At 49.3% G+C, this 24623-nt stretch overlaps 1 protein-coding gene across 1 annotated transcript in view; it reads right to left on the minus strand.

The window, feature by feature from the left end:
- Window positions 1-24623, minus strand: part of LOC140391742 (phospholipid-transporting ATPase IH-like) — a 250203-nt gene that overhangs the window by 49794 nt on the left and 175786 nt on the right. The window lies entirely within an intron of this gene.

Genomic DNA, 24623 nt, shown 5'->3' on the forward strand with positions numbered 1-24623 from the left:
ATTTGAAACGGAGTGCAGGAACCAAGAGACTTAGGGATGTTTGTACACCGATATTTGTAGATAGCAGGGCACATTGAGAACATTGAAATTGGCCGGTACGATGTTGTGGGAATCACAGAGATGTGGTTGCAAGGGGATCAGGGCTGGGATCTAAATATCCAAGGATATATGTCCTATCAAAAGGACAGGCAGATGTGCAAAAGGGGCGGGGTTGCATTGCTGGTACGGAATGAAGTTAAATCGATAGCGAGGAGCGATATAGGATCAGAAGTCATAGAATCTTGTGGGTAGAGTTGAGGAATCGCAAAGGTAAAAAGACCCTGATGGGAGTTAGGTACAGGCTCCCTAGCAGTAGTCAGGATGTGGGGCAGAAAATAAATCAGGAGATAGAAAAGGCATGTAAAAAAGACAATATTACAATAATCATGGGGGACATCAATATGCAGGTGGACTGGGAAAATCGGGTTGGTAGTGGATCCCAAGAAAAGGAATTTGTGGAATGTCTAAGAGATGTTTTTTTGGAGCAGCTTGTGACGGAGCCTACTAGGGAACAGGCAATTCTGGATTTGGTGATGTATAATGAGGCAGACTTGATTAGGGAACTTAAGGGAGCAGTAACCACAATATGATAGAATTTACCCTGCAGTTTGAGGGGGAGAAGCTGCAATCAGATGTAACGGTATTACAATTAAATAAGGGTAACTACAAAGACATGAGGGAGGAGCTGGCCAGAGTTGATTGGAGAAGGAGCCGAGCAGGGAAGACAGTTGAACAGCAATGGCAGGAGTTTTTGGGGTTATTGGGGAGGCACAACAGAAATTCATCCCAAGGAGGAGGAAACATGCTAAGTGGAGGACAAGGCATCAATGGCTGACGAGGTATGTCAAGGACAGCATAAAGGCTAAAGAAAAAGCATAAAGAGTGGCGAGGATCAGTGGGAAACCAGAGGATTGGGAAGCCTTTAAAAGCGAGCAGAGGACAACTAAAAAAGCAATAAGGGGGGAAGAAGATGAAGTCCGAGTGCAAGCTAGCTAGTAATATAAAGGAAGATAGGAAGAGATTTTTTCAATATATAAAAGGTAAGAGAGAGGCAAAAATAGACATTGGAGCACTAGAAAATGTGGCTGGAGAAGTAATAATAGGAAACAAAGAAATGGCAGACGAACTGAATAGTTACTTTGCATCAGTCTTCACGGTGGAAGACACCAGTGGGATGCCAGAGCTCCAGAACCAGGGGGCAGAGGTGAGCGCAGTGACCATTACGAAGGAGAAGGTTCTGGGGAAACTGAAAGGTCTGAAGATGGATAGGGGCTGGTTTGGCACAGGGCTAAAGAGCTGGCTTTTAAAGCAGACCAAGGCAGGCCAGCAGCACAGTTCAATTCCTGTACCAGCCTCCCCGAACAGGGCCTGAATGTGGCGACGAGGGGCTTTTCACAGTAACTTCATTTGAAGCCTACTTGTGACAATAAGCAATTTTCATTTTCATTTCTCAAGTCACAGGATGGACTACACTCCAGGATCCTAAAAGAGATAGTTAAACTAACTACTTACCTCTTCTGGGAGGTAAGTAGTTAGTTTAAAACCACTTACCTTTACAGGAGCAGCCCATTGGATTTCGGCGGCAGCGGTGCGCAGGGGCCTTCTTGGAGGTGAGTAGTGAATTTAAAACCACTTACCTTTACAGGAGCAGCCCATTGGATTTCGGCGGCAGCGGTGCGCAGGGGCCTTCTTGGAGGTGAGTAGTGAATTTAAAACCACTTACCTTTACAGGAGCAGCCCTTTGGATTTCGGCGGCAGCGGTGCGCAGGGGCCTTCTGGGAGGTAAGTAGTTAGTTTAAAACCACTTACCTTTACAGGAGCAGCCCTTTGGATTTCGGCGGCAGCGGTGCGCAGGGGCCTTCTTGGAGGTGAGTAGTGAATTTAAAACCACTTACCTTTACAGGAGCAGCCCTTTGGATTTCGGCGGCAGCGGTGCGCAGGGGCCTTCTGGGAGGTGAGTAGTTAGTTTAAAACCACTTACCTTTACAGGAGCAGCCCATTGGATTTCGGCGGCAGCGGTGCGCAGGGGCCTTCTTGGAGGTGAGTAGTGAATTTAAAACCACTTACCTTTACAGGAGCAGCCCTTTGGATTTCGGCGGCAGCGGTGCGCAGGGGCCTTCTGGGAGGTAAGTAGTTAGTTTAAAACCACTTACCTTTATAGGAGCAGCCCTTTGGATTTCGGCGGCAGCGGTGCGCAGGGGCCTTCTGGGAGGTAAGTAGTTAGTTTAAAAAGCCTTGCCTGGTCCCGTGTCTGTTCTTCTTTTCAGTTTTATTTGTTTTTATATAAGGCGGGAACCGGAAGTTCTACCTCTGGCAAGTGCCCCCCCCCCCCCCAACCAATAAATTCTGGTGGAGAGGAAACCCGAGACACTACACGTGTAGTGTCTCCCACCCGCCCTCCTCCTCTAACCTAATAATAAGACCCATTGGTGTAAGGTAAGTGCCATATTATATTATTATATTATTAGCATTGTGCAGGTCAAGGATCGGAGGTGGAGGAGCAGTCTCTGTCAGCGAGAGAACCTGAGAACATCTCAGACACTCAGAAGGCAAGTAAGTGATTTTTACTTTTATACCTTTTTTCAAATTGTGTGTGTCGGGGGGAAATTGAAGCGACATCACAGAAAAGCTGTGACCTGAGTGGCTGGTTGGGATTCTAACCTAAATTTAAAAAATATTTGAGTATTTGGGAACTAATTAAACATATCCTCTAAATTATAATTAAGTTATTATCTAAGCCAGAGATCGGAGAGTATTATAGTTAGCTATCGCATTTCTATTAGAAATCTAGTGCTAGGAAACAGATAGTTGACAGTAACTTTGCAATTTAAAAAAAAAAAAGAGACAAATTTTAATTTTAATTAATTGACGCAATGTCAGTTAGAGGGGTGCTGTGCTCTGACTGTGAGATGTGGCAGGTCCGGGAGGCTTCCAGCGTCCCGGGTGGCTTCATCTGCAGAAAGTGCACCCAACTGGAGCTCCTCACAGACCGCATGGTTCGGTTGGAGCAGCAATTGGATGCACTTAGGAGCATGCAGGTGGCGGAAAGCGTCATAGATCGCAGTTATGTAAATGTGGTCACACCCAAGGTGCAGGCAGAGAAATGGGTGACCACCAGAAAGGGCAGGCAGTCAGTGCAGGAATCCCCTGTGGTTGTCCCCCTCTCGAACAGATATACCCCTTTGGATACTGTCGGGGGGGATAGCCTATCAGGGGAAAACAGCAGCAGCCAGAGCAGTGGCACCACGGCTGGCTCTGATGTTCAGAAGGGAGGGTCAAAGCGCAGAAGAGTAATAGTAATAGGGGACTCTATAGTCAGGGGCACAGATAGGCGCTTCTGTGGACGTGAAAGAGACTCCAGGATGGTATGTTGCCTCCCTGGTGCCAGGGTCCAGGATGTCTCCGAACGGGTAGAGGGAATCCTGAAGGGGGAGGGCAAACAGGCAGAGGTCGTTGTACATATTGGTACTAACGACATAGGCAGGAAGGGGCATGAGGTCCTGCAGCAGGAGTTCAGGGAGCTAGGCAGAAAGTTAAAGGACAGGACCTCGAGGGTTGTAATCTCGGGATTACTCCCTGTGCCACGTGCCAGTGAGGCTAGAAATAGGAAGATAGAGCAGACAAACACGTGGCTAAACAGCTGGTGTAGGAGGGAGGGTTTCCGTTTTCTGGACCACTGGGAGCTCTTCCGGGGCAGGTGTGACCTGTATAAGATGGACGGGTTGCATCTAAACCGGAGAGGCATAAATATCCTGGCCGCGAGGTTTGCTAGTGTCACACGGGAGGGTTTAAACTAGTATGGCAGGGGGGTGGGTACGGGAGCAATAGGTCAGAAGGTGAGAGCATTGAGGGAGAACTAGGGAATAGGGACAGTGTGGCTCTGAGGCAGAGCAGACGGGGAAAAGTTGCTGAACACAGCGGGTCTGGTGGCCTGAAGTGCCTATGTTTTAATGCAAGGAGCATTACGGGTAAGGCAGATGAACTTAGAGCTTGGATTACTACTTGGAACTATGATGTTATTGCCATTACAGAGACCTGGTTGAGGGAAGGGCAGGATTGGCAGCTAAACGTTCCAGGATTTAGATGTTTCAGGCGGGATAGAGGGGGATGTAAAAGGGGAGGCGGAGTTGCGCTACTTGTTCGGGAGAATATCACAGCTATACTGCGAGAGGACACCTCAGAGGGCAGTGAGGCTATATGGGTAGAGATCAGGAATAGGAAGGGTGCAGTCACAATGTTGGGGGTATACTACAGGCCTCCCAACAGCCAGCGGGAGATAGAGGAGCAGATAGGTAGACAGATTTTGGAAAAGAGTAAAAACAACAGGGTTGTGGTGATGGGAGACTTCAACTTCCCCAATATTGACTGGGACTCACTTAGTGCCAGGGGCTTAGACGGGGCGGAGTTTGTAAGGAGCATCCAGGAGGGCTTCTTCAAACAATATGTAGACAGTCCAACTAGGGAAGGGGCGGTACTGGACCTGGTATTGGGGAATGAGCCCGGCCAGGTGGTAGATGTTTCAGTAGGGGAGCATTTCGGTAACAGTGACCACAATTCAGTAAGTTTTAAAGTACTGGTGGACAAGGATAAGAGTGGTCCGAGGATGAATGTGCTAAATTGGGGGAAGGCTAATTATGACAATATTAGGTGGGAACTGAAGAACATAGATTGGGGGCGGATGTTTGAGGGCAAATCAACATCTGACATGTGGGAGGCTTTCAAGTGTCAGTTGAAGGGAATACAGGACAGGCATGTTCCTGTGAGGAAGAAAGATAAATACGGCAATTTTCGGGAACCTTGGATGACGAGTGATATTGTAGGCCTCGTCAAAAAGAAAAAGGAGGCATTTGTCAGGGCTAAAAGGCTGGGAACAGACGAAGCCTGTGTGGCATATAAGGAAAGTAGGAAGGAACTTAAGCAAGGAGTCAGGAGGGCTAGAAGGGGTCATGAAAAGTCATTGGCAAATAGGGTTAAGGAAAATCCCAAGGCTTTTTACACGTACATAAAAAGCAAGAGGGTAGCCAGGGAAAGGGTTGGCCCACTGAAGGATAGGCAAGGGAATCTATGTGTGGAGCCAGAGGAAATGGGCGAGGTACTAAATGAATACTTTGCATCAGTATTCACCAAAGAGAAGGAATTGGTAGATGTTGAGTCTGGAGAAGGGGGTGTAGATAGCCTGGGTCACATTGTGATCCAAAAAGACGAGGTGTTGGGTGTCTTAAAAAATATTAAGGTAGATAAGTCCCCAGGGCCTGATGGGATCTACCCCAGAATACTGAAGGAGGCTGGAGAGGAAATTGCTGAGGCCTTGACAGAAATCTTTGGATCCTCGCTGTCTTCAGGGGATGTCCCGGAGGACTGGAGAATAGCCAATGTTGTTCCTCTGTTTAAGAAGGGTAGCAAGGATAATCCCGGGAACTACAGGCCGGTGAGCCTTACTTCAGTGGTAGGGAAATTACTGGAGAGAATTCTTCGAGACAGGATCTACTCCCATTTGGAAGCAAATGGACGTATTAGTGAGAGGCAGCACGGTTTTGTGAAGGGGAGGTCGTGTCTCACTAACTTGATAGAGTTTTTCGAGGAGGTCACTAAGATGATTGATGCAGGTAGGGCAGTGGATGTTGTCTACATGGACTTCAGTAAGGCCTTTGACAAGGTCCCTCATGGTAGACTAGTACAAAAGGTGAAGTCACACGGGATCAGGGGTGAGCTGGCAAGGTGGATTCAGAACTGGCTAGGCCATAGAAGGCAGAGGGTAGCAATGGAGGGATGCTTTTCTAATTGGAGGGCTGTGACCAGTGGTGTTCCACAGGGATCAGTGCTGGGACCTTTGCTGTTTGTAGTATATATAAATGATTTGGAGGAAAATGTAACTGGTCTGATTAGTAAGTTTGCAGACGACACAAAGGTTGGTGGAATTGCGGATAGCGATGAGGACTGTCTGAGGATACAGCAGGATTTAGATTGTCTGGAGACTTGGGCGGAGAGATGGCAGATGGAGTTTAATCCGGACAAATGTGAGGTAATGCATTTTGGAAGGGCTAATGCAGGTAGGGAATATACAGTAAATGGTAGAACCCTCAAGAGTATTGAAAGTCAAAGAGATCTAGGAGTACAGGTCCACAGGTCATTGAAAGGGGCAACACAGGTGGAGAAGGTAGTCAAGAAGGCATACGGCATGCTTGCCTTCATTGGACGGGGCATTGAGTATAAGAATTGGCAAGTCATGTTGCAGCTGTATAGAACCTTAGTTAGGCCACACTTGGAGTATAGTGTTCAATTCTGGTCGCCACACTACCAGAAGGATGTGGAGGCTTTAGAGAGGGTGCAGAAGAGATTTACCAGAATGTTGCCTGGTATGGAGGGCATAAGCTATGAGGAGCGATTGAATAAACTCGGTTTGTTCTCTCTGGAACGAAGGAGGTTGAGGGGCGACCTGATAGAGGTCTACAAAATTATGAGGGGCATAGACAGAGTGGATAGTCAGAGGCTTTTCCCCAGGGTAGAGGGGTCAATTACTAGGGGGCATAGGTTTAAGGTGAGAGGGGCAAGGTTTAGAGTAGATGTACGAGGCAAGTTTTTTACGCAGAGGGTAGTGGGTGCCTGGAACTCGCTACCGGAGGAGGTAGTGGAAGCAGGGACGATAGGGACATTTAAGGGGCATCTTGACAAATATATGAATAGGATGGGAATAGAAGGATACGGACCCAGGAAGTGTAGAAGATTGTAGTTTAGTCGGGCAGTATGGTCGGCGCGGGCTTGGAGGGCCGAAGGGCCTGTTCCTGTGCTGTACATTTCTTTGTTCTTTGTTCTTTGTTCTTTGAAATTGTGGAGGCATTAGTGATGATCTTTCAGGAATCACTGGAGGCACATCCTTCCTTAGATATTGTGGTGATGTGCATCAATGTAATGTAGCCACCTAAATTGGCCAATTCCCGATTTAAAATGGCGAACGGCAAAGGCTGAAGGGAAATTCAGCCAACACAGGCAGAAACCAGCAGGTGCATGTTTGCTGTGTATTAAAACTCTGCAAAAGCCCAGACAGCATCGATACCAGCGACCATCAGCATGATAATGTAGCAGTCATCTACATACTAATGAACAATCCTCGGGAACAATAGCAACATTTGGGACACACAAAACTAAGCCAGACTCCCCGACGCCAGCAGGGGCCAACACAAAAGAGGTTAACGTACACCTCAAGACCGCCCATCGATCAGGGAACCGCTCCAGTATTGGAGAAATCGAACCAAGCGATTGGAGCGAAGTCCAATCACCTAGAACCAGGTACAGGGTCCGCCCCGAAAGGCGGGAAGCCCCTGGGGACTATAAAGTTAAGCCCCCAAGTTCAACTCGCTCTCTTCTTCCTGCCCGGGTCACCCAGCAACGCGAACCAACCTTGACCGTGACCGGTGCAGTGACCGCCGAAAGACCGTAAGTCTTAATTCAACGCTCGCTACGAGATAGGTGCTCCTAGCTACCAATCTGTACCAACTTCGAATCCCGCAGACTCAGAACCCGAACGAAAGGCCATTTGTTCCCCTGACCTGGTGGGCCAGTCCGAAGTTAAGTATAGGCCTGTTAGTTGTAGAAGTAGCTTAGACGTAGAATTTGTGCATGAGTCGCGATTACTGTGTATAATAAATGTGCTTTGATTTTAATTTTACTAATCGGTGTATTGAGTTATTGATCATTACTTGGACTTGAACCTCGTGGCGGTATCATAAAGATACCTGGCGACTCGAGAGCAAAGGTAATAAAACAGAGCAATTGAACCAACCGGAAAGTTAGCAAAATATTATTTGGCGACTCTGGTAGGACCCGATCTAGAAGTGGCATAACCACTCCGGCAGAACCCAGAATTTGAATTAGAGATCCAATTGGGAACAGAAAACCACAAGCGTTCAAGCAGTTCTGATCAATCCTCATAATTCGGAAGTGTATGTATGCATGCGTAACTAACAGGGCGATAAGGTAGAACTGATAGATTTTTTGTTGCAACAAAACTGTCGGGAGTTTGTATTTCGGAAAGTAGCGAAAGCCGTTCCCGTATTTACAGCACCGCCTTAATACCCCTGTCCCAAATTTGAAGAGCAGCATTCGGATAGGAAAGATGGCAATGCAGGCAATGCAACGCCTCATGAACCCCGAGGAATTTGCGGTCGCAGCGGACCAGCAGCAGTAGAGTGGGACAATGTCCCATTTGGGAAGAGGAGATCAGGAAATATCTCAAAGGGAAGGGATGACCCCTTTGGAGTCAATTCTGTGACAACGAGGAATCAGATCCCGGGAGTATAGGACATACTTGGTGGGAGACCCTGAGTGAGATCCACAAGAAGAGCTTAGGAAAAGCTTGCAAGCCGATGGCAATCGTGTCCTGCTTGGCACAGTTGCGAGGCACAGAGGAGGTCGTTAGGACGCTCCGGAAAGAGGTAGAAGGCATACATCGAATGAGTAAGGTTGATGTAAGTGAGGTAGAAAGAGAGAACTTAAGAGTTGAGGAGGAAGTTGGCAGCAAAAGATAGAGAGGTGGAGGATGCCAAGAGAGCACACCAGTCTTGTCTGGCGCACTAAAGCAGCTTCCAGTCCCAGTATGAAAAGACCTATCAGGACACGCAACGTGCAGTCCTGGTACGTGAAGAAACCGAAAAGCAGGTTGAGACATTGCAGAGGCAGCGTAGTGACCTGAAGGCAGCGTTAAGAGAACTCCATGCTGCCACCACAGAGCAAAGACAAAGCTCACTAGACCACGCAAAGTGCCGGAAGCAGATTGCAGAGCTGCAATCGCTGCTTTCAGTCCAAAAAGGATTCCAGGAAACCTTTGGAGCAAAATTAGATAAGGAAGATGGCCCTGATTGGGAAGAATTAAATGAAACAGTGCAGAAATATGTTCAGGGAACATGTGTGCAGGGAAAGCCACAGAAGAGGAAAGCGTCCCAACCCCCCACAGAGCAGATAGTTCAGGCTCCAATGAACCCAGTAACCACCCACCGTACAGCCATATTGGACGACGCGCAATTTCTATACACCACCCTATTAACAGTGACCCAATTACGGGACGCGTGCGATAAGATCACACCGTTCCTCCCCACCTCAGACCCCCACCACTTCTTTGCCAGAGTAAAGCAGCAGGCGACCATGTACGGCCTGGATGAGCAAGAGCATGTGAAGCTCACAGTTTTGAGTTTAGACCCTTCGGTCGTAGCAGCCCTTCCCGACCCACAGAATGTAGGAGGCGGCACCCTTGCAGAAATGCATACCGCGATCCTGGATGTGATCGGGTATAACCGGGGTGACCCCGTAGATGGCCTCAATAAATGCAGGCAACAGAAAACTGAGCACACCACAGCGTTCGCTGGACGCCTCTGGATCCACTTTGCAGCAGTTTTTGGAAACTTAGACCGCGACCATTTGTCCCCAGACGACATGGCCAAATGGACCCACACCCTTATCTCCCATGCCACGGAAACAGGACAAAAAGCTTGTGCCAATTATGACCCCTCAGAGGAGGCTCATAACGAAAAATGGGTAGTAAAAAGATTGTTCCGCGCCTGGGAGCAGTCTGTATAAAGCAAACCCGCAGTTAAAATTCCCGAGGAAAAGCAGGCCTACGCAGATATACAGGCAGTTACAACACACCAGAACCCCGCATGCGTAAATGAAGGAAAGAACAGCCACCCACAAAAGTCACAGGAGTGTTACAACTGTGGACAGTTGGGACACTTTGCAAGAGAGTGCAATGCCCCATGAAAGCCACAGAGAGCCCAGCAGACGGGCACTCTAAGTAAGAAGAAGACAGAGCCCATTAATAGTGTTTGCGCCCGTTCAGATCAGACGGACCTGACCGGAACGGATTGACGATGTACGGACTCCCCCAACTGGGTCTGCGACACCCTTTGGGATAGATCCGGACGACCGGTAGTTGCAGCGAAAATTCGGGGACAGCCCATCGAATTCCTATGGGACACAGGAGGGTCCCACACCACAATAAATTCCTCCACCCTGTTTCAAAAAGACACGTGGCCCACTACAGCCACCATCACCCTCAGTGGCTTTACAGGCCACTCACAGCAGGGACACATCACAGCCCCTGTACCCATTCAAATCGGCAACATCACCACCAAGCACCCCGTAGTTTTAGTTGACCTGCCCCATACAGCAGAACACATTCTAGGAATAGACTTCATGAATTTCCACAATCTTTCATTTGATCCAGTAAACCAGTGTGTCTGGAAAATAGCAAAATCTGCAAGAGCCCCCGCAACGCTCAACATAGGTGAATACGCGAACAAAATTAGCGCAGTAGGCGAATTTTGGTTCAACCCGACCACGCTTAGCACGGACAAGCAGGTGAGGGCAGTTCTGCAAAAGAACCGGACAGCATTCGCGACCCACAAACATGACTGTGGATGGATGACTGGTTCCGTACAAATCACAGGACCTGACCCAAGACCCCCAAAACAGTATGGATTTCCCCAAGAGGCAGAGGGAGAAATCGCAAAAGTAATCGAAAGCTTATTAGAGCAGGGCGTACTTAGATCAGTAGCCTCCACTAATAATGCCCCGATTTGGCCAGTGAGAAAGCCCGATGGATCATGGCGACTGACCATCGATTACCGGGAACTCAACAAAATCACCCCCATAGCAGCCCCCACAGTAGCCACAAGTCCCGAGACCATGCTCAAGCAGGGACTCAATTCCTGATTCTTTACGGTTTTGGACGTCAGTAATGGATTCTGGTCCATTCCATTGGCAAAGGCGTGCCAGTACAAATTTGCCTTCACTTTTAAAAATCAGCAGTACACGTGGACATGCCTGCCACAAGGATTCCACAACTCCCCCTCCATTTTCCCCCGACAGCTGGCAAATGGTTTAGCCAAATTCTCTCGCCCCGAATGTCTCGTCCAGTACGTAGATGACCTACTACTGCAGACAGACCCCAAGGAAGAGCACATCGAGCTACTGTCCGAACTCCTGGAACTCTTACACTCAATTGGTTGTAAAGTTAACCCCAAAAAGGCCCAGATTTTGGAAGACAAGGTGATATATTTGGGAACAATTATCACGCACGGTAAACGCGAGATCGAGAATAAAAGGATTGACTCGATTGCTAAATTGCTCCTTCCCCAGAACGTTTCAGCCCTCCGGTCGTTTTTAGGACTGGTTGGCTACTGCCGAAACCACGTTGAAGGTTTCGCCAGCAAGGTAGCACCCCTCTCAGACCTCCAAAAGAAAGGAGCCCCCTGGGAATGGCTTCCGCAGCATACGGATGCTGTGGAATCTTTAAAACAGGCACTCATAGCAGCTACAAGTTCCAGGCCCGCTTTCCCCTTACGCTATAGAGGTAGCAGCCACAGACCATACCCTTTCGGCCGTGCTCCTCCAGGAACGACACGGACAGTTAAGGCCCGTAGCTTACGCCTCCAGAATTTTAGATGCTGTGGAGCAGGGATTTTCAGCCTGTGAGAGGCACCTGCTCGCAGTATTTTTGGCAGTTCAGTATTTTTCGTACTTTACCGGACTGAACCCCATCACAATCCTCACAGAACACCCCCCCCCCCCCCCCCCCCCCCCCCGACCCAACTTTTACTGGACGGACGACTCAAGGACGGTACAGTCAGTCAGATCAGGGCAGCTAGATGGACCCTTCTTTTGCAGGGACGGGACATCACTGTTAAAAGGACAAAGACCCACACTTTTTTAGCCGACAACCTACAGTACCCCGGAACTCCCCATGAATGTGAAATCATCTCTCCACACCACAACACAGGCCCCTTTATGGCTAAAACACCCCCCAGAAAAATAGGTAGTACAACCCAGAGCCCCAAGCACACAGACATGTGTGAACCCATTAGGATATATGTGGATGGATCTTCCACAATATTAGAAGGGAAGCGCATAACAGGATGCGGTATTTCTGTCGAGGACGCGCAGGGACGCGCCCTAGAAGAAATAACAATAAAACTTCCAGGACACTTAGACGCGCAGGCAGCAGAACCTGCGGCCATTGCATACATAGTGGAACACCCAGATTCCTTCCCCAGCCCAGCAGACATATACTCGGACAGCCTCAATGTCTGCAACAGCCTTACGGAATTCCTACCCCTGTGGAAAGCAAGAGGATTTGTTTCCGCAGACGGAAAACCCCTCCCTTCAGCCCCATTGCTCCGTCACATCTTAGAGAGAGCACAGAACAGGACTTTTGGTATAAGTCAAAGTTCAAAGTCACCATCGTTCCTCCCCCCCTGGAAATGTAAAAGCCGACGCACTGGCTAAAGCAGGTTCCAGGCATGGATATTTTTGGACACCCCCCGAAAGCGCACCAGTGAATGCAGTTCAGGTCTCGCAGACTAAGATCGAGGATCTAGTGCAGGCCCAGAAGCAGGACAGCAATCTCAGGGAGATTTTAAAAGGAAACTATCCAGCACCCTACGAGAGGTTTAAAAATGCTCTGACCACACATGACGGTGTTAAAAGACACCCTTTATGTGGTTCCTGAACAGGACAGGAATCAACTGATTTGTTTGTTCCATGACGGTCATGGACATCAGGGAATCGATCCCACTACAGCCCACCTCAGGCAGCTTTGTTGGTGGCCGAATTTAAAGGACGATGTAAATCACTACATCAAGAATTGTCTTATCTGTGCCCAGAATAATCCGGACAGATATGCCAAAAAGGCTGAGCTTAGTAACACCCGACCCGTTAATGGCTCCTGGACTAACCTCCAGATTGATTTTATAGGACCATTGCCTCTTGCAGGAATGGTTATAAATATGTACTTGTGGTGATAGACACGTATACCAAAAAGGGTGGAAGCATTCCCATCCAGAACTAACACGGCAAAGACCACAGCCAAGATTTTAACCCACCACAACTTTACGCGATGGGGGCTCCCCCCGCAGCATTGAATCCGACCAAGGTTCCCATTTTACGGGACGTGTCATGAAGAACGTCCTCACGATATTTGGCATTACCCAAAAAATCCACATAGTATACCACCCCCAGTCAAGTGGTATCGTGGAGCGCATGAATCGGACCCTAAAATCCACCCTCAGAAAAGTGGTCCAGCAAAACAACACCACTTGGGACTGAGTCCTCTCTTTTGCGCTGATGTTTTTGCACAATACAGTTTCAACTTCTACAGGTTACACCCCACATACCCTCATGACCGGACGCCCCATGAAAGGCACAGAATTTTTATTAGGTTTAGACTTGACCAGCCCCGAAGTGACGGCCCTCACACATGAGAACGCAGTCAAACAATTAGTGGATAATGTTAAAACGGCTCAGCTAGCAGCCGCAGTGCAATTGGGCACAAGAAAGAAACAGGGCAAGGCCTGTTTCAACAAGACAGTGCATGCGACTGAGTTCAGTATAGGACAGCAAGTCATGCTCTCCGTATACAACCCCAGCACATTCCTGTCACCAAAGTACTCGGCTCCGTACTCCATTGCGGACAAAGTAAGCCCTTCTGTCCACAAAATAAAGTACCCCAATGGAAAGACTGCGTGGTTCCATATCAACCAGCTGAAGGCATATGGAACACAGTCTAACCACGCACACCACGTCATGCTCGACGCAGCACACCACACCCCGCCCACAGCCAACGTAACCCTACCATACCCCAACACGTTCAGCCACAGACTCAACCTCGACTCCACCCATGAAATATACACTCCGGCCCGGAACGCCCACAGACTGCAGCAGCAAGGACAGCGACTATGACTCGGACGATAGCCACAGCACGCCTCCCTACTATCCCCATGCAACAGGACCCACACCCAACGAATCTGACCACGATTCGAGTGATCCCTTCACGAGCTCTTTCCTACACAAACCCCACCACCGACCAACCATGATGACCCCGATTCCGTCCCCACACAACTAGACACCACCTATTGGCACAGAGACAATTCGTACAGACTCGTCCGGAATGACGAGAGCGATCCAAAATCATACCAAGCAGCCCTATCAGCCCTAATACATTCAAGAGTTTGGCATCCGGGAGAAGATGATGACCTTGAGTCTGACTCCCAAAACGAGAACGCCTTTGCGACCCTGTTCGCAACCGATAACTGAGGTGTCCAGATGATGTTTTGAAAGGAACCGCTTGGGAGAAAACGGTGTCCTTTCTGATGGAACCTGCAGCATGTTTTATGTTGTTTGTAGTTTTGTTAAATGTTATATGTCAGACCGGAAAAAAAATTTCCACGGCCCCACGCCTTTTCGGCCAAAACCTCTGAGGGCTTGCCCACAGAGACTTGCTACTGTCCCAGGCGCCAGTTCAGAGAAACTCGTCTGTCGACAGACGCCCGTGCATGACTGCTCTTCTGATTCGAAGGTAGAACCAATACGGCAACCCCCCACGATGCATATATTTCTTGCCCATTCTTGTCGGTTGCTCAGGCAGTGGAGAAACAGCATTGGGACCCGCCCTGCCTGGGAACCCGCCCCCCCTCTGGTCAGCTACGCTCGGGTAGGGAACACACGGCATTGGTCGCCGTCCTACCCGGGGACTCCATCCAACTCTGACCCGTCGCAGCCGATACGCACCTCATTTTGGACAGTTTTAGTTCTAAAAGTTTTGTTTTGTTTCAGGTAACCCTTAGGTTGCCAACCATATGCTATTTACATCCTCAAACATTTGGATGGTAAACCGCACAGTCTGCGAGACGGATTGCACTGGTTCATTATTTGTAAGTGTGTCTTGTCCTAAAATTCGGTTTTTGGAGAAAAAAAAATGTGGGAGTCACACACAGTGACCAATTATAAAGGGAGTAATTGGCACTAAAGGACAGACAGGCTATCATACAAGATGTTAAACCAAGATAGTAACAGACACTATGCTTGTTTCCACAGAACTCCAGAAGCTCCAGGACAGACGAGAAGTGAAAGAAGAACCATGAGGACATCATCCACGTGGTTCATCGTTATAATGGACATTTGGTTGCGCGCGAACGTGAACCCCATGACCTCAAGCCCCCCAGCCGTTAATGATTCACTTCCCCACAGTACCCAGAGCCCAGTCACAAGCGACACCACACCATCTTGGTGTGCCAGGTTTATAACCTGGTACTCCCTTGTCCTATTTGATAGAATCCCTATTGGGGGATACTCTGCTGCATCGTGCAGACTATGGGTCTGAGAAAATGAAGGAGAGCCTACCGCGCTCGCACCCCGGTATATAGGATCAGATCCCCTAATTTCGGATACGACCAGACCCCCGCGATCTATAATAATGAGCATTCGTTTGCATTTTTTGTTGTAAATAAAGAAATGTTCATGAACAATTGTACGATCCTGAGCTTGACCGCCAAGCCTGAACATGTGTATAATACTGCTATGATTTTGTTTGTATGGTTGAGGAAGTTAGAGTGATGAAATGTTTAAGTGAGTGTCGTGTATTGAGGATAGTTAGAGGTTCCCATTTTCTTGTTTTGTAATGCATGTCCCTGTTTGACATAGCGCCCCTTAGAATTGTCAGTTAAAACATTTTTTTGCGTAGTTATGGTCAGTGTAGAGGCCATGAAGAAGTGCTCACCGGGTCAGGGAATGAAAACAACGCAGTTATGTGATCCTTCACGCTTCGCGTTAGGATCACAAGGAGGGTGTGTAGCCACCTAAATTGGCCAACTCCCGATTTAAAATGGCGAACGGCAAAGGCTGAAGGGAAATTCAGCCAACACAGGCAGAAACCAGCAGGTGCATGTTCGCTGTGTATTAAAACTCTGCAAAAGCCCAGACAGCATCGATACCAGCGACCATCAGCATGATAATGTAGCAACCATCTACATACTAATGAGCAATCCTCGGGAACAATAGCAACATTTGGGACACACAAAACTAAGCCAGACTCCCCGGCGCCAGCAGGAGCCAACACAAAAGAGGTTAACGAACACCTCAAGACTGCCCATCGATCAGGGAACCGCTCCAGTATTGGAGAAATCGAACCAAGCGATTGGAACGAAGTCCAATCACCTAGAACCAGGTACAGGGTCCGCCCCGAAAGGCGGGAAGCCCCCAAGTTCAACTCGCTCTCTTCTTCCTGCCCGGGTCACCCAGCAACACGAACCAACCTTGACCGTGACCGGTGCAGTGACCGCCGAAAGACCCAAGTCTTAATTCAACGCTCGCTACGAGATAGGCGCTCCTAGCTACCAATCCGTACCAACTTGGAATCCCGCAGACTCAGAATCCGAACAAAAGGCCATTTGTTCCCCTGACCTGGTGGGCCAGTCCGAAGTTAAGTATAGGCCTGTTAGTTGTAGAAGTAGCTTAGACGTAGAATTTGTGCATGAGTAGCGATTACGGTGTATAATAAATGTGCTTTGATTTGAATCGTACTAATCGGTGTATTGAGTTATTGATCATTACTTGGACTTGAACCTCGTGGCGGTATCATAAAGATACCTGGCGACTCGAGAGCAAAGGTAATAAAACAGAGCAATTGAACCAACCGGAAAGTTAGCAACAGTAAATACATGTAGGCTGGCTAGACACTAGAGAGAACACCAGAAACATCACACACACACACTCAGCCAATAGATCAGTTAGATAGGACATGACCAATGGACATTCACGATACACACAGAGGTGACACGACCACAGGAGGGCATTACACCAACCCATATATAAAGGACACCACACACATGATCTGCCTCTTTCCAGTGGAAACAGTCAGTGAGTAGAGACACAAGGTTGATTCAATATTACACCCACCACGTGGATTTCAGCAACTGGTTAGTCAGTCTGGGTAGCTATAGTAGGATTAGCAGTAGTGTCAAACCAGAGTAATAGAAGTGTAAATAGTTTAGTAAACGTGTTGAAGTTATCTCCACGTCTGAACCTTCCTTTGTCAAGTGCACCACAAGGAAGCCGCTTATGTTACACCTACAACATAACAAATCAGATATGAGGCCCAAAACTGCTCACAACACTCCAAATGGGGTCTGACCAGAGCCTTATACAGCCTCGGAAGTACATCCCTGGTCTTGTATTCTAGCCCTCTTGACATGAATGCTAACATTGCATTTGCCTTCTCAACTGCCGACTGAACCTGCACATTAACTTTAAGAGAATCGTGAACAAGGATTCCCAAGTCCTTTTGCGCTTCTGCTTTCCGAAGCATTTCCCCATTTAGAAAATAGTATATGCCTAGATTCCTCCTTCCAAAGTGCATAACCTCATACTTTTCCACATTGTATTTTATTTGTCATTTCATTGCCCACTCTCCTAGCTTGTCCAGAAAATGAGGGATAGAAATGGCAAGATTAGGGAATCATGGATGACAGGTGGAATTGAGACTAGCTAAGATGAAAAAGGAAGCATACATAAGATCTAGGCGACTTAAAACTGATGAAGCTTTGGAGGAATATCGGGAAAGTAGGACAAATCTCAAACGCGCAATAAAGAGGGCTAAAAGGGGTCATGAAATATCTTTGGCTAACAGGGTTAAGGAAAATCCCAAAGCCTTTTATTCGTATATAAGGAGCAAGAGGGTAACTAGAGAAAGGATTGGCCCACTCAAAGACAAAAGAGGGAATTTATGCGTGGAGTCAGAGGAAATGGGTGAGATTCTTAATGAGTACTTTGCATCGGTATTCACCAAGGAGAGGGACATGACGGATGTTGAGGCTAGGGATGGATGTTTAAATACTCTAGGTCAAGTCGGCATAAGGGAGGGAGAAGTTTTGGGTATTCTAAAAGGCATTAAGGTGGACAAGTCCCCAGGTCCGGATGGGATCTATCCCAGGTTACTGAGGGAAGTGAGGGACGAAATAGCTGGGGCCTTAACAGATATCTTTGCAGCATCCTTGAGCACGGGTGAGGTCCCGGAGGACTGGAGAATTGCTATTGTTGTCCCTTTGTTAAAGAAGGGTAGCAGGGATAATCCAGGGAATTATAGACCTGTGAGCTTGACATCAGTGGTAAGCAAACTGTTGGAGAAGATACTGAGGGATAGGATCTATTCACATTTGGAAGAAAATAGACTTATCAGTGATAGGCAGCATGGTTTTGTGCAGGGAAGGTCATGTCTTACAAACCTAATAGAATTCTTTGAGGAAGTGACAAAGTTAATTGATGAGGAAAGGGCTGTAGATGTCATATACATGGACTTTTGATAAAGTTTCCCATGGCAGTTTGATGGAAAAAGTGAAGTCGCATGGGGTTCAGGGTGTACTAGCTAGATGGATAAAGAACTGGCTGGGCAACAGGAGACAGAGAGTAGTGGTGGAAAGGAGTGTCTCAAAATGGAGAAAGGTGACTAGTGGTGTTCCACAGGGACCCGTGCTCGGACCACTGTTGTGTGTGATATACATAAATGATCTGGACGAAGGTGTAGGTGGTCTGATTAGTAAGTTTGCAGATGATACTAAGATTGCTGGAGTTGCAGTTAGCGAGGAGGACTGTCAGAGAATACAGCAAAATATAGGTAGACTTGAGAGTTGGGCAGAGAAATGGCAGATGGAGTTCAATCCAGGTAAATGCGAGGTGATGCATTTTGGAAGATCTAATTCAAGAGTGGACTATACGGTCAATGGAAGAGTCTTGGGGAAAATTGATGTACAGAGAGATCTGGGAGTTCAGGTCCATTGTACCCTAAAGGTGGCAACGCAGGTCGATAGAGTGGTCAAGAAGGCATACAGCATGCCTTCAGTGGTTAGCACTGCTGCCTCACAGCACCAGGGACCCGAGTTCAATTACGGCCTTGGGTGACTTTGTGGAGTCTGCACGTTCTCCCCGTTTCTGCGTGGGTTTCCTCAGAGTGCTCCGGTTTCCTCCCATAGTTCAAAGATGTGCAGGTTAGGTGGGGTTATGGGGATAGGGCGGCACAGTGGGCCGAGGTAGATGCCCTTTCAGAGGGTCAGTGCAGACTCATTGGGCCAAATCATAGAATCCCTACTGCAGCAGGAGGCCATTCGGCCCATTGAGTCTGCAGCGGGTTGGGAAGTGAGACCCCGCTGAGTTGAAGCTCTCCATAGCACCTGTGTTATCCCCCCCTCCACCACCACTCCCACATCACCCTCACATGCACCAGAACCCCCACACTACCCGCACACTGCCCTCGCAGCACCCCGACACCACCCTCCCAAATACACCCCATCCCCCTCGGTCTGCGATGCAATCAAGCATCTGGTCGTGTCTTGCAGGAGCGGCTGGCAATGGGGTGCGGCCTTCTAGTATCTCCCTCCCCCAACCCCAGCCACAGCCTGAACTCCAGATGCCGAGGACACAACCGACATGAATGGGAGCCATTGACCCGCATCCCAGGACACCCTGGAGCTCAAATCCAGGGATGACACAGATTTCCTATCACAGCTGTCCCCAACACCCTCCATCATCCCAGAGACACTCACCTCAGCTGGGCACTTTAGTGAAGAGGCATTATCTGGGGCGCACCACACATTCAGCAAGTGGAGGTAGGAACCCCTGGCTTGTGGTCGCCCTGGCATGGCCTGTGGGCGGTCTGCATCCTCAGGGACGGGAGAATCGCCGTGTGGTCCGGCAATACACAATAAGGCATGCACGGTTAGATACTCGGACGGGGCTGAGGGAGGAGGGGGAAGGTGGTGATGGGAGGATGGAGGGGATGAGGAATGGGGGGAGGAGGCAGGAGTGGGGGGGGGGGGGTGCAGGCAGAGGGGGTCTCACTTGGTGCTGTGCCCCAATCTCTGTATCCGCAACCTCCCGGTCCTCGGGTCCGCCGGCGAGGTCCAGGGCCCTCTGTTCATGAATGATTGAATGGTAAGGGACTGCAATTCAGGTGGACCCCCTCTGTTGGCATAGGATCACAGGCCATCCTGCCAATGCAGCTTGCATGGGTGGGTGCAGCCATGTGGGTCTCAGCTGGGGCTGTACCGCCCATCATGCGGATGGGGGGCAGTGCCACATGTGTGGGGGGTTGGTGCCATAGGCACAGTGGGGGGTACTTACCCTGGTTGCCCCGACGAGGTCATTGACCTTCTTGTGGCACTGGCTACCTGTCCCGGAATTTATCCCCACGGCGCTGACAGCTTCTCCCACCTCCCTCCACAAGCGCTGGCTGGTGTTGACTGCGACCCTACGGCCGTGTCCCGGGTTCCAGAGCCTCCCTCCTTTGCTCCACGGCGTCCAGGAGTGCCTCGATATGCTGCTCCTGGAACCTCTGCGCTGCAGTGCGGGCAGCCAGCTTCCCACGTTGCCCTGTGTCTCTGTTGATGCCGTCCATTTAACCGCGATGTGGCGCAGCGTTAGTGACGTCCCCTTCCGTGGCACAGAATATGCGCACTTTTGCCGGCCTCGATGCCGGAGTCGTTCGCCTTGCTTTTGACGCCGGCGTCAGAACTTGGGCGTGAATCCCGGCCATGATGGCGTAGGTGCACCTATGCACCGAGCTCGGAGAGATCCCGGACAGGTCCCCACTCAGCGCCTGGAAGGACCCCTTGGCGTATAAATTCACGGCGACCTTCACCTTGATGGCCACGGGGAGCAGGTGTCCTCCCTCATACCCCCGTGGTGCCAGGTGCGCCATGATCTGCCAGGTATGTCGCACTGTCCCCCTGCTCAGCCGGAGTCTCCGACGGCATGCCCAGTCTGGTAGGACCTCGAATGACAGGCAGTGCCGGTACACAAGGCCTTGTGCACCTCCTTTGCATCTCCTCCTCCTCGGCATGTTGGCGCCTGGGTCTCCATCCTCTCCTGTTCCTCTGGGGCACCTCTGGGGCACACTCGGTTACCGGCTGCCTCCGTTTCTCTGCGGCACACTCGGTTACTGGCTGCCTCCTGTTCCTCTGGGGCATACTCGGTTACCGGCTGCCTCCTGTTTCTCTGGGGCACACTCGGTTACCTGCTGCCTCCTGTTCCTCTGGGGCACACTCCGTTGCCGGCTGCCTCCTGTTTCTCTGCGGCACACTCGGTTACCGGCTGCCTCCTGTTCCTCTCGGGCACACTTCACTACTGCATGGCCCTACTCCTCGAGCAGCTCGTACAGCCGCATGGCATTCCCCCAGGGCTGTGACGACCAGCAGGAAGGCCACCATTGCTGGTTAGAGAAGGCGACCAAAACTGTACACAGTATTGTAAATGTGGCCTCACTAGTACCTTGTACAGTTGCAGCAACACTTCTTTACTTTTATTATACAGCTCTCCATTACTTCCCTATTACCTACTACACCTGGATGCTAGTTCTCTGGGTTTCATGAACAAGGATCCCCAAGGCTTTTTGTGCCACAGCTTTCTGCAGACTCTCTCCATTTAAATAATAAACCGCCTTCTCATTCTTTCTTCCAACATGAACAATCTCATATTTTCCCACATTGAATTATTGTTTTCAAATTTAGGCCCACTCACGTAACCTGTAAACTATTTATATCCTCCGTAGAATCTGCCTTCCCTCCCACCATTGTGTCATCTCCAAATCTGGCCACAGTTCACTCTGTTCATTCCACCAAATCATTGTGAAAAGTTGTGGTCCCAGCACTGATTCCTGTGGTTCTCCACTGGTTACAGACCTCCAACTTGAGAAAGACCCCCTCATCACTAACAGCTGCTTCCCGTTAGTTAGCCAATTCTCTATCCATGGCAGAATCTGACCTCCAACTCCTTGAGCTCCTATCTTGATGTGTAGCATTTTGTGTGGCATCTTAGCAAATGTCTTTTGAAAATCTAAATATACAACATTGCCGGGTTCTCCTCTATCTACTCTGGCTGATACCACCTCAAAGAACTCCAGGAAATTTGTCAGGCGTGATTCCCTTTCCTGAAACCTTGCTGACTCTCCTTGATCATATTATGACTTTCCCCAAATGCACTGCTATCTATTCTCTCTTTAATAATCGATTCTAATATGTTTCCAATAACTGAAGTTAGACTAACTGGCCTGTAGTTTCATGTATTTTGCGTGCTTCCCTTTATGAACAAGGGTACCACATTGGCAGTTTTCCAATCCTTTGGCACAGTTCCAGAATCCAAGACGTTTTGGAAAACGACTACCAATACATCCACAAGCTCTGTAGCTACCTCCTTTAAGATCATGGGGTGCAAACCATCAGCCTTTTGACCATCAGACCTGTCAGCCTTTAACCACATTGGTTTGCATAAAATTCTCAGGTGATGATGACTGCATTTAATTCCTCCCCTGTATATTTTACTATTTCTGGGATGCTTGTAGTATCCTCTGTCGACAGTAACGACTGATGCAAAATATCTGTTTAACTCCTTTGCCATTTCCTTGTTCCCCATAAATACTTCCCCAGTTTTATTCTCTAAGGGGTCAATACTTTCTTTTACTTCTCTCTTCCTTTTAATGTGCTTTAAAAAACTCTTATTGTCTATTTTTATATACCTCACTAGCTTGCACTCATAGGGTGCAAAATAATGGAAATGTTTCTAGGCGTCATTTGTGGCAGGTTTTGCTGGGAGTGTCCCCCCCCCCAGCTCTGTCGGCAGGTTCCCCACCCCATCTGACACAGGCGCAATCGGGCGGCCATGCTGCGCCCGAAAGGCAACGCACCCTGACGCAACATGATTAATCGCTGCCTGCAGACCCCGCTCCCGGGATCTACCTGGCTCGCAAGATCTAACGCCATGTAAATATCGCCCACAAGCAAATCAGCATATTAGAACAAGACAGCTAGTCTCACTCTAACATGCAGTTTCCCGAGGCACAGGGATCTGTCCCCTTTGCCTCGGAGAGCTCGGGCAAGTGCAATTGAGTACTGGATTGCACAAACGGGGACCGGATGGAACGGCACTGTGGGGGTCTCCCAGGGGATCAGAGGCCCCGAGGGTGGTAAGCTGACACTGCTGGTACCACCAACCTGGCAGGGACACTGCCAAGGTGCCAAGCTGGCATTTGTCACAATGTCAATCGGGTTGGGGGTGCCTTGCGCAGGTGATTGGGGGTGAGGTAGGCTCCAGGAACCCCTCATAGTGAGTTAGGGCTCGAGGGGCAGGGGTCTGGGGTTGCGAAAAGGGCTCCAGGAGATCGGAATGCTACTTTTAAATGGCGTCCCGATCTTTCGTTACACTGAGGAGTTGCGGTGAGTGGATCTCCTCAGTGCAGAACGCAGGGCTATGTGCGGCTCGGCCGCAAATTCCCCGCTGAGGCCCCCAATCTAAACCGAATGCCGTTCGAAAGCGCTGTCTTTCTCAGCGCTGCGAGCGTCTGGGAACAAGCGGCTAAATCTGCTCGCTGTGGGACTTTGTTCCCATTTAGTTTCATCGCACTCGGTCACTTTTTTTGGCCTTGGGGAGTTTCTCACTGGCTAGCCCAGACTTAGAATTATTTTCCATCAGTTGGGAGCTGGATTCACTGGCCAGACCAGCTCTTCAGAGATCGGGCTACCATTTCGAAAGGGATTGTCAGAGGAAACAGCAAGACATGGATAGGTTGGAGACTTGGGCAGAGAAATTGCAAACAAGTTTAATCGGACAAATGTGAGGTAATGCATTTGGTAGGTCTAACAGAGGGGAAATATATAGTGAATGGCAAAACTCTTACGAATATAGAACGTCAGAGCGATCTGGGCATGCATGTCCACAGATCTTTGAAGATGGCAACACAAGTGGACAAGGTAGTCAAGAATGCTTGCCTTCATTGGACGGGGCATCAGGTATAAAAACTGGGCAGTTACGCTACAGTTGTATTGAACTTTGGTAAGGCCGCACTTGGAATATTGCGCACAATTCTGGTTGCCACACTACGAATAGGATGTGGAGGCTTTGGAGAGGGTGCAGAGGAGGTTTACCAGGATGTTACCTGGTCTGGAGGGTGTTAGGTGTGCGTAGGGGCTGAATAGACTCGGACTGTTTTCATTAGAAAGACGGTGGTTGAGGGGTGACCTGATAGAGATCTACAAGATTATGAGAGGCATGGATAGAATGGATGGGCAGGCACTCTTCCCAGGGTGGAGGGTTCAGGCACCAGGGGGATAGGTTTAAGGTCCATGGGGCAAGGTTTAGAGGAGATGTGCGAGGCAGCTGTTTTACGCAGAGGGTGGTGAGTGCCTGGAACACGCAGCCAGGGGAGGTTGTGGAAGCTGATGCATTAACGGCGCTCAAAAGGCATCTTGACAAACACATGGATAGGATGGGTATAGAGGGATATGGTACAAGGAAGTGCTGAGGGTTTTGGCCAAGGGTGGTACCATGACCAGTACAGGCTTTGAGGGCCGAAGGGCCTGCTCCTATGCTGCATTGTTCTTTATAGCTCACTTTAATTGTGCACGGTAGCATTGTGGATAGCACAATTGCTTCACAGCTCCAGGGTCTCAGGTTCGATTCCGGCTTGTGTCACTGTCTGTGCGGAGTCTGCACATCCTCCCAGTGTGTGCGTGGGTTTCCTCCGGGTGCTCCGGTTTCCTCCCACAGTCCAAAGATGTGCAGGTTAGGTGGATTGGCCATGATAAATTGCCCTTAGTGTTGGGTGGGGTTACTGGGTTATGGGGACAGGGTGGAGGTGTTGACCTTGGGTAGGGTGCTCTTTCCAAGAGCCGGTGCAGACTCGATGGGCCGAATGGCCTCCTTCTGCACTGTAAATTCTATGATAATCTATGAAAACATCAGTGCCCCCTTGGCCCTCCTCCCCCCGAAAGTTTCTG

This window comes from Scyliorhinus torazame, chromosome 15, assembly GCF_047496885.1.
Source record: "Scyliorhinus torazame isolate Kashiwa2021f chromosome 15, sScyTor2.1, whole genome shotgun sequence".
NCBI classification, from domain to species: domain Eukaryota; kingdom Metazoa; phylum Chordata; class Chondrichthyes; order Carcharhiniformes; family Scyliorhinidae; genus Scyliorhinus; species Scyliorhinus torazame.